The sequence below is a fragment of the Siphateles boraxobius genome, unplaced genomic scaffold, assembly GCF_051911475.1.
Source record: "Siphateles boraxobius isolate OS27281-9 unplaced genomic scaffold, OSU_SipBor_1 207, whole genome shotgun sequence".
NCBI lineage: Eukaryota > Metazoa > Chordata > Actinopteri > Cypriniformes > Leuciscidae > Siphateles > Siphateles boraxobius.
The window spans coordinates 975,695-985,219 of NW_027508819.1; the positions used below are offsets into that span (position 1 = coordinate 975,695).

Below are 9,525 nucleotides of genomic sequence, written 5' to 3' on the forward strand. Positions count from 1 at the left end.
AACACTGTAGTGTGTGCTGCTCCTGTACCGTATACGCACCGCATACACACTGCACACGGAGTATGTGTGAAAACACTGTAGCGCGCGCTGCTCCTGTACCGTATACACACTGCAACACACCGCATACACACTGCACACGGAGTATGTGTGAAAAGACTGTAGCGCGTGCTGCTCCTGTACCGTATACACACCGCAACACACACCGCATACACACTGCACACGGAGTATGTGTGAAAACACTGTAGCGCGTGCTGCTCCTGTACCGTATACACACCGCAACACGCACCGCATACACACTGCAAACGGAGTATGTGTGAAAACACTTTAGCGCGTGCTGTTCCTGTACCGTATACGCACCGCAACACACACCGCATACACACTGCACACGGAGTATGTGTGAAAACACTGTAGCGGGCGCTGCTCCTGTACCGTATACGCAACGCAACACACACCGCATACACACTGCACACGGAGTATGTGTGAAAACACTGTAGCGCGTGCTGCTCCTGTACCGTATACACACCGCAACACACACCGCATACACACTGCACACGGAGTATGTGTGAAAACACTGTAGCGGGCGCTGCTCCTGTACCGTATACGCACCGCATACACACTGCACACGGAGTATGTGTGAAAACACTGTAGCGCGTGCTGTTCCTGTACCGTATACGCACCGCAACACACACCGCATACACACTGCACACGGAGTATGTGTGAAAACACTGTAGCGGGCGCTGCTCCTGTACCGTATACGCAACGCAACACGCACCGCATACACACTGCACACGGAGTATGTGTGAAAACACTGTAGCGCGTGCTGCTCCTGTACCGTATACACACCGCAACACGCACCGCATACACACTGCACACGGAGTATGTGTGAAAACACTGTGTTCTTTCATATGCACGTCCGTCATGGGGACTGCATTGTTAACAGTCACACGGTCAATCATGTGCTTCCAAAGCAGAGAAAATTCATGGATAGGAAAAATTCAGAAATGTGGCTTTAGAAAAGGAAAGGAAGGATCAAGAAAAGAGCAAGCAATGAATTAGTATTATAGGTTACAAGCAGATACAGTAACAATAATGGGTGCCCTATCTAATACAGTCTCCATTGATACCTAATAAACATTGATACAAGTAGGCTATGGTTAAAGTAGTGAACTTATAAAGTCTTAAAAGTTTTGTTTTCCCTTCTCAACGCATTATGCATTTACTCAACAATAATGGCTGCCTTTTTAATTTGGTCAAGGGCGACCAGCTGCTCCCCATCCCCTCTGGTTGGCTTCCCACCTTAAAGTAATATTTCAAAATTATTATGAAAGGAGGGTAAAATGAATGTGGTGAAAACAAGAGATTATTTTTTATATACACATCACTGTTATTTGAGGTGCAAGGAAATACAAAAATGGCAAGTAAAAAAGCAATGGTATGCCCGCACACAAACATAATTTATTCCACAGAATATGACTGACTTGTTTTTTTTTTTTTTTCAAGGACAGAAGAGATTAGGAACATGTTGTTTTGTACCATTCAGGTTGCTTTTTAGCAAAGTCTCCAAATCAAAAGGTGCCCAGCAGCAGATTCCATACCATGGCAGTAGCAGAGGTGGCAAGGCCTGGCAAAACACCCCAGAGCCCTTTATAACTTCAATCTGAAAAATAATTTCACATCACAATATTAATTTATTGGCAACTTTTAGAAAGGTTTTTATGTTTCATATTGATTCTTATTTTTAGCTTCCCAATAGTTAATAATAATAATAATATAATAATAGAGAGGAGGAGGTTGGAGGAGGAGGAGGTTGGATGGAGAGTAGGGAAGGAGAAGACAGTGGGTGGAGAGGAGCGAATGGGTGCAGGAGGAAAGGATGATTGTCTCGTATAACACTAATTGGCTCCTACAAACACACAGTTTATACCCATCCTTACTAAATAATGTTACTCACCTGTGTTTTCGCTGATGTCTCAGCTGTTGCTGCAGTCTTGTTAGAGAAGAAAAACGCCTCGGTTACGTATGTAACCCTCGTTCCCTGAGTAGGGAACGGAGACGTTACGTCGGATGACGACGAATGGGGTTTCGCTTAGAACACCTATCGACTTCGAGTATTACAAAACGAGCCAATGGCAAAGAAATGCCATGGGTCTGCGGAATTTGCATAGCGTATCTCCGCCTTACCTCATGGGTATAAAAGGAGGACGCCGGCAACAGGCAGATATGTTTCTTCGCTGAGGAGCCAAGACTGAGCTCAGGCGATCCCCGCGGTACAGCGGAAAGTGGCAGGAAGACGTAACGTCTCCGTTCCCTACTCAGGGAACGAGGGTTACATACGTAACCGAGACGTTCCCTTTCGTTGTCACTCCGAGTTACGTCGGATGACGACGAATGGGGTTACCAGTCTAATCACGCCACCTTCTCAGCTGTCTTCCAGTGCCCTGCGTAAATCTGAGATCCCTGTCGTGAGACTGGCACGGACGAAGGACTCCTATTTAGCACAGGAATACCAAGGTACACTGGGGAGCATATCCCAAAGTTTAGGGGAAATATGCAATTACTGCCAACCCAGAGGGGGGGGATTTAGAGAATACACATATGACCCGAAGGAGACATATGGAGAACACTGGGGTGTCCAGCCGCAGGTGGAATATTTCAACCCCAGGGGTGGCAAGGTGGCTTGCCAAGGGAAAGACACATGCTCAAAGAGGCTTACAGTGGAAATACACATGTGGGGGTCGCTCAGAGGAGGGACCATGCACACGGGAGGCACCTAGCCGACACGCAGGCAATAGACACTGGCGCCGACGTCAGGAGTGCTGGAGGAGCTCAGGGCTTCCGGGGAAGCTCACCTGAGGAGAATATCGAACGTATCCAGTCCGTGGAGTGGAATGGCGAGCAAGCGAAGACACCTGAGCGGGTCCGGTACTAGCTGGTTGAAGCGAGTACACGAGAGGACACTGGCTCCACTCGGAGATTAAAGAATCTGGCGAATGTGTTAGGTGTCGCCCAGCCTGCAGCTCTGCCGATGTCTGTTAGCGAGGCGCCATGCACTAGAGCCCAAGAGGATGCCACACTCCGGGTGGAGTGGGCAGTCACACCAAGGGGGCACGGTCGACCTTGCTGCTGGTATGCCAAAGCAATGGCGTCCACTATCCAGTGAGACAACCTTTGCTTTGAGAGAGCCTTTCCCTTCAGCTTCCCACCATAACAGACAAAGAGCTGGTCTGAGGTCCTGAAACACTGCGTCCTGTCTACATAGGCGCGGAGAGCGCGTACTGGACAGAGCAGTGCAAGGCTGGGTCTGCCTCCTCCAGGGGCAGCGCTTGCAGGTTCACCACCTGGTCCCGGAAGGGAGTGGTAGGAACCTTGGGCACGTATCCAGGCCGGGGTCTCAGGATCACGTGAGAGTAAGCCGGCCCGGACTCCAGGCACGCTTCGTCAACGGAGAATGCGTGCAGGTCCCCTACCATCTTGATGGAGGCCAGTGCAACCAGGAGCGCTTTCTTCATAGACAGGAATTTAAGCTCGACTGATTGCAGGGGCTCAGATGGAGCACTCTATAGGGCAGTTAGAACCACTGAGAGGTCCGAAGAGGGAACGAGAGGAGGGGGGCGGATTTAGTCTCCTCGCTCCTCTCAGGAACCTGATAACCAGGTCGTGCTTCCCCACCGACTTACCTTCAATGAGGTCATGGTGTGCGGCAATAGCGGCAACGTAGACCTTCAGGGTGGAGGGAGACAGCCTTCGCTCCAGCCCCTGTTGAAGGAAGGAAGGCACAACGCTGATCGAGCATCTCCGGGGGTCTTCTCGGTGAGAAGAGCACCAGCTGACGAAGAGGTTCCACTTCAACGCATAGACGTGTCACGTGGACGACGCCCTAGCGGAAGTGATGGTAGCCACCACCGCTGGTGGTAGGGTACTCAAACCTGCCTCGTCCCATCGAGGAGCCACACGTGGAGGTTCCAGAGATCGGGACGAGGGTGCCATAGGTGGCCCCGTCCCTGAGGAAGAAGGTTCTTCCTCAGAGGGATCGGCCAGGGAGGTGCTGTCGCGAGGAGTACTAGTTCGGAGAACCAGGTCTGGGCAGGCCAGTATGGCGCGACCAGAATGACCTGCTCCGCGTCCTCCCTGACCTTGCGCAAGGTCTGCGCAAGAAGGCTCACTGGGGGAAACGCATACTTGCGGCCCTGCGGCCAACTGTGCGCCAGAGCATCCGTGCCGAGCGTGCCCTCGGTCAGGGAATAAAGCTGGGCGCAATGGGTCGAGTCGTGGGAGGCAAACAGATCTATCTGTGCGTCCCCGAACTGGTCCCAAATCAGCTGAACCGACTGGGGATGGAGTCGCCAATCTCCCGGGAGGGGCTGAAGCCGTGAGAGCTCGTCGGCTGCACAGTTCAGGGCTCCGGGGATATAAATGGCATGAAGCGACCTCAGATGCTTCTGACTCCATATGAGGAGGTGGCGGGCGAGTTGCGACATACGGCGGGAGCGTAGACCACCTTGATGGTTGATGTACGCTACAGAGGCGGTATAGTCTGAACGGACTAGTACGTGTTGGTTCTTGAGCACGGCCCGGAAGCGGCGCAAAGCAAGACGTACGGCCAGCAACTCGAGACAATTGACGTGCCAGAGGCGTCGGGGTCCTGTCCAGGAGCCCGCGGCAGCACGTCCATTGCACATGGCACCCCAGCCCGTGGAGGAGGCATCTGTCGTTACAACAACATGCCGCGAAGCTTGTTCCAGGGGTACTCGGCCCGTAGAAAACTGAGGTTAGACCACGGGGTGAAGGTCTGACGGCAGGTCGGAGTAACTGGTACTCGGAGGGTGCCGTGTTGCCATGCCCACCTCGGGACTCGGTCGCGGAGCCAAAGCTGAAGCGGTCTCATATGAAGCAATCTGAGCGGCGAACCACGGCTGCAGATGCCATATGCCCCAGGAGCCTCTGAAGAAACTTCAGTGGAACCGCACTCTTGCGCTTGATAGTCTCAGGCAAGTCAGCAATGGCTGAGTGGAGAAGGCGACCAAGTCCATACCGAGAAAAGAGCTCCTCTGCACGGGGCAAAGTTTACTCCTTCCCCGGTTGACCCGAAGGCCCAGACGAGCTAGGTGCCGAAGCACTGGGTCCCTGTATTCGCAAACCTGGTCTCAGGAGTGAGCTTAAGACAGCCAGTCACCGAGATAGTTCAGGATGCGAACCCCGTGTTCCCTTGGAGGAACAAAGGCAGCCTCAACAACCTTGTGAAGGCGCGAAGAGACAGGGCTAGCCCGAATGGGAAAACAGCGTACTGATATGCGCGCGCCCTGACAGCAAACTGTAGGTATGGCCTGAGTCGAGGGAGAACGGAGACATAAAAGTAGGCGTCCTTCAGGTCGATCGCTGCAAACCAATCCTGTGGCCGCACACATCCAGAAATGCGTTTGGCCAGGAGCATCTTGAACGGCAGCCTGTGAAGGGAGCGGTTCGGACCAGGATTGGCCGTAACCCACCAGACTTCTTCGGGACAAGGAGGTAGGGGCTGTACCCCTGGACCTCCTTTCGGCTGGAGGGACAGTCTCAATCGCACCCTTCGCCAGTAGGGTAGCAACCTCCGCTCTCATGATAGGGCATAGCCATCGACCAAAGTGGAGCGGACTCCCCTGAAGTGGGGAGGAGACCGTGCGAACTGAATCGCATAGCCGAGCCGATGGTTCGCGCGGAACAGAAGGTAAGCTCTAGGCAGGCTCCCAACTGTGCCAGCGGCGTCGAGAACCACAGACGTCCCTCCGGTGGTGCAGCGAAGCGGAATGACCGGCCCAGACGTGGACGGCATAGCGGCCCGGTGTGGGGGTAAGGTCAAAACCGCACCCTGACAGAGGAGGCCAGGGAAGGACCAGCGTTCCACAGGGGCCTGCTCTGTCAAGGGTCTGGCGACAGAGGGGGACAGGGGCGAAGCGGTCGTGGACGGCACGCCGTGTCAACCACCTCCGGGACAGAGGGGGACGAGGAGAGCACGGCATGTGGGCGGCGCTCTGTGTCGTCCGAACTCTCTGTGCTCAGAGACAGGAGAGTCAGTTCTTTGGAGAATAAGGATTCTTCCCCGGCCCTCACCCGGGGAAAGGAGTGGTCCTGCTACCAGCTCCTGGAAAGAACTGAGTCCCATCTCTGAGGAGCCCATCCCAAGAGCGCCGCTTAACCCGGCGTGTAGCGGGGGGCGGGGCTGGAGAGGACTGTTTTGGCGTCCGACCGCGGCCTCCAGAGCCGGCCCGGCTGAGCGGGCGGGGTGGGAGCCGCGGGGGAGCGCCCACGGCGGTGGGCAGACCGAGGGACCTGAGCGGACGGCAGGGCCGTCGGGACAGAGTCAACCTCAGTCTGCTCCATCCCCGAGGAGCCCGTCTCAGGAGCGCCGCTTAACCCGGCGTGTAGCGGGGGGCGGGGCTGGAGAGGGGCTGTGGCGTCCGCCCGCGGCCCCCAGAGCCAGCCCGGTGAACGGGCGGGGTGGGAGCCGCGGGGGGGCGCCTTCGGCGGTGGGCAGACCGAGGGACCTGGGCGGACGGCGGGGCCGTCGGGACAGAATCAACGTCAGTCTGCTCATGAGCGGCTGAGAGCTGTTGGTCAAGCCCTCAACCGCACCGCCGGAGAGGCCGACCTGGGATATGGGAATGTCGGACAGACGGGTCCGTGTGACATCCAGCACATCAGACAGGTTCAGCCACAGAATGGTGAGCATCACCTGACCCAGGGAGCGTACGGCCACTTTCGTCGCTCGGAGAGCAAGGTCAGCGACGGCGCGCAGCTCAGTGAAGAGCCCTGGGTCAGTCCCGCCCTCGTGCAGGTCCATGAGCATCTGGGTCAGCCATGGCATGCAGAGAGGCGGCTGCCAGTCCCGTGGCACTACAGGATCTCGCCACAAGCGTAGACGAAAAACTACAGGCCACGGGCGGGTGCTTAGGATTGCGCCGAGAAGAAGCACTCTGAGGACACATAGCATCGCAACAGAGCGTTCAGCCGGGGGAACCCCAGTGTACCCAAGGGCAGCGGCCCCATCGAGGGGAGGAAAGGCGGATGAGATCAGCGAGCGGTCCTGAGAAGACAAGGGGGTCTTCTAGGACTTCGAGATCTCATCATGCACGTCCGGGAAGAGAGGTATTGGGGTTTGCCACGGACGAGGGTCGGCGGCCTTACCCAAAACCAATCGTCCCAGGAAAGCATGGCCGTCATCTCCGGATCAGACTCAGGCACAGCCGTATGCACACCGGAAGGTGGCAGCTGTGACGAGCCCTCACTTCCAGAAGACTCAAGCCCACCTAGTGATGCTGCAACAGACATGGCATCTTCCTCTGTAGCTTCAACTGAAACACGCGGGCCACCAGAGGGTAGACTCGCGGAAATCAGCAGTTCACTAGCGGGCACCGTCATTGAAGAGGGGGGCTGGGGTCACGGACACGTAGTCGGCGCCTTGTTCCAGACCGTAACCCTCAGGTCACCCTGGCCACCAGCCGAAGATCGGGGGGTGGATGAGGGGACTCTCACTCTTGCGAGTTCACCGAGTCTCGACCTATATATGACGCGATGATCACGTTCCCTTGCGAGAACATGAGTCACCCACGAGCGCTGTTCAAGCATGATCAAACACACTAGACAGCGCTCGTGCCCATCAGAGTCCGATACCAGTCCGCTGCAACCAGAAATACACGGGCGAGCCGTCTTTAAAAAGACGTGCCGCGTGCGAGCTCTTTTATGAGAGGAGAGAAAAAAACTCTGCGATGTTGAAGCGCACAGGGAGACACACACACACTGGCAGATTACTGCACAGATCAGCAGGCACTGTGAGCTCGCTGCAGATCGCCGTCACACCAACACCGGAGAGAGAAGCTCGTCTCGTAGAGCGAAGTCAGAGATGACTGTGGAGTGAAGAAATACTCTTGGCTCCGAAGAGAAAACATATCTGCCTGTTGCCGGCGTCCTCCTTTTATACCCACGAGGTAAGGCGGATTTACGCTATGCAAATTCCGCAGACCCATGGCATTTCTTTGCCATTGGCTCGTTTTGTAATACTCGAAGTCGATAGGTGTTCTAAGCGAAACCCCATCCGACGTAACTCGGAGTGACAACAAAAGGGAACATTGTTAAACTCAACAATTGTGAAACTTCAACAATTTTATGCATATGGGGCAAGTAAATTACATATTACCACTAACTATCCCAACATAAAAATCCCTATAGCTCAGTTGGAGCCTTAAGTAAAATAAGTACAGAAAAATCTGAGGTATAAAAGGGTTACACACACCTGTGGTGTCTCTCGAAAGCACTCGAGATCAGTCACCATGGGACTCTCTTTAAATGGCTCGGTCTCCTCTCTGGAGTCTTAGAGAAGAAAGAAACTTAGTAAAACTCCCACCAAAATTTTTATTCATCCAAGCAAGCCACTATAGATTCTTATTTACAGGGGGGGCTTAGAAAACATCAAACATGTCAATAAATTAAAGTTACATGCAAAAGTAATCAGCCAAACATCATAAAAATCCATATAGCTCTGTTTGAGTAACAAGTAAACTAAATAAATACAAATTAAAGGGGGTTACTCACCGGTTGCACTTCTCCAAAAGTCGAGAAGGGGGAATCTAGATCCTCCACAGGACTCCTTCCAGTCTTGTTCATAGAAGAAAAATATAGTTATTCTCTTCAATAAATTAAAGTGCAAATACATCAAATAATTAACACTATCAATCAGCCCGACATCACAAGTCTCTACAGATCTGCTTGAGAAACAATTTTAAAAAGCAATGGAAATCAGAGGAACTTACCTTTTGAACAATAATGGCGAGGTCACTTTTCATTTGAGGGATTTCTAGAAAGAGGTTATATATAAAAAAAAAAAAACAATTACAATCACTAAATCAAAATAGCACCCAGCAACTCTAACGTTACTCTTCGAAAGACATTTCCTGCAGCTGTGAACGCAAGCTACAACCCTCCAAAGCCCATTCATAAGGCTCTGCAGAGGAAACCTTTTTGTGAACGCAATTAAAACATATATATATTTCTCCCAAATTCAAATTCCCCAGGGGTTTTTTCTAGAGCCGATTGCCTTCTTGCGCCGTTGAAGGCAGAGAAGTGTTTGTACTCATGAACTGTATTCTCTAGGCCATGACTTTTGTGAACCCTCTACGAATTCCTCCAGAAAGAGACAAATAAATATAATTCTAATTTGAATCTTATCAACGGCTATATGAGCACCCACACTACCAGCTAACAACATAGCATTTATTTTGCCAAACACGTGTTAAACTTTCAGCCCATACAATTTCTAAGTTTATACTTTTCTGCCACCGCAATATCCATCTCCAGAAAAAACCCTGCTAATAAATATTAAAATTAGGAATACTTACTTAAGTAGGACATAGCAGATCTGCCCTACAAAGGCAAAAGACCTTAACTCACCAGAGTGTGAAACTGAGAAAAATGAGTTTAAAGTTTTTTTTGTTGTCCAGCCAATTGTATGATAGGTAGGACACTGAAAATTTGCTAAGTAGTTGTCATAATGAA

General features: G+C 52.5%; 1 long non-coding RNA gene across 1 annotated transcript; it reads right to left on the reverse strand.

Moving 5' to 3' along the window:
• Positions 1 to 1,226: 1,226 nt before the first annotated feature.
• Positions 1,227 to 8,290, reverse strand: LOC143745565 (uncharacterized). The gene is made up of 4 exons (XR_013206021.1): positions 8,267 to 8,290; positions 1,952 to 1,987; positions 1,534 to 1,657; positions 1,227 to 1,296 (listed from the first exon to the last, which is right to left on the reverse strand). It is a non-coding gene; the product is annotated as an uncharacterized LOC143745565 (long non-coding RNA).
• Between the last annotated feature and the right edge of the window lie 1,235 nt (positions 8,291 to 9,525).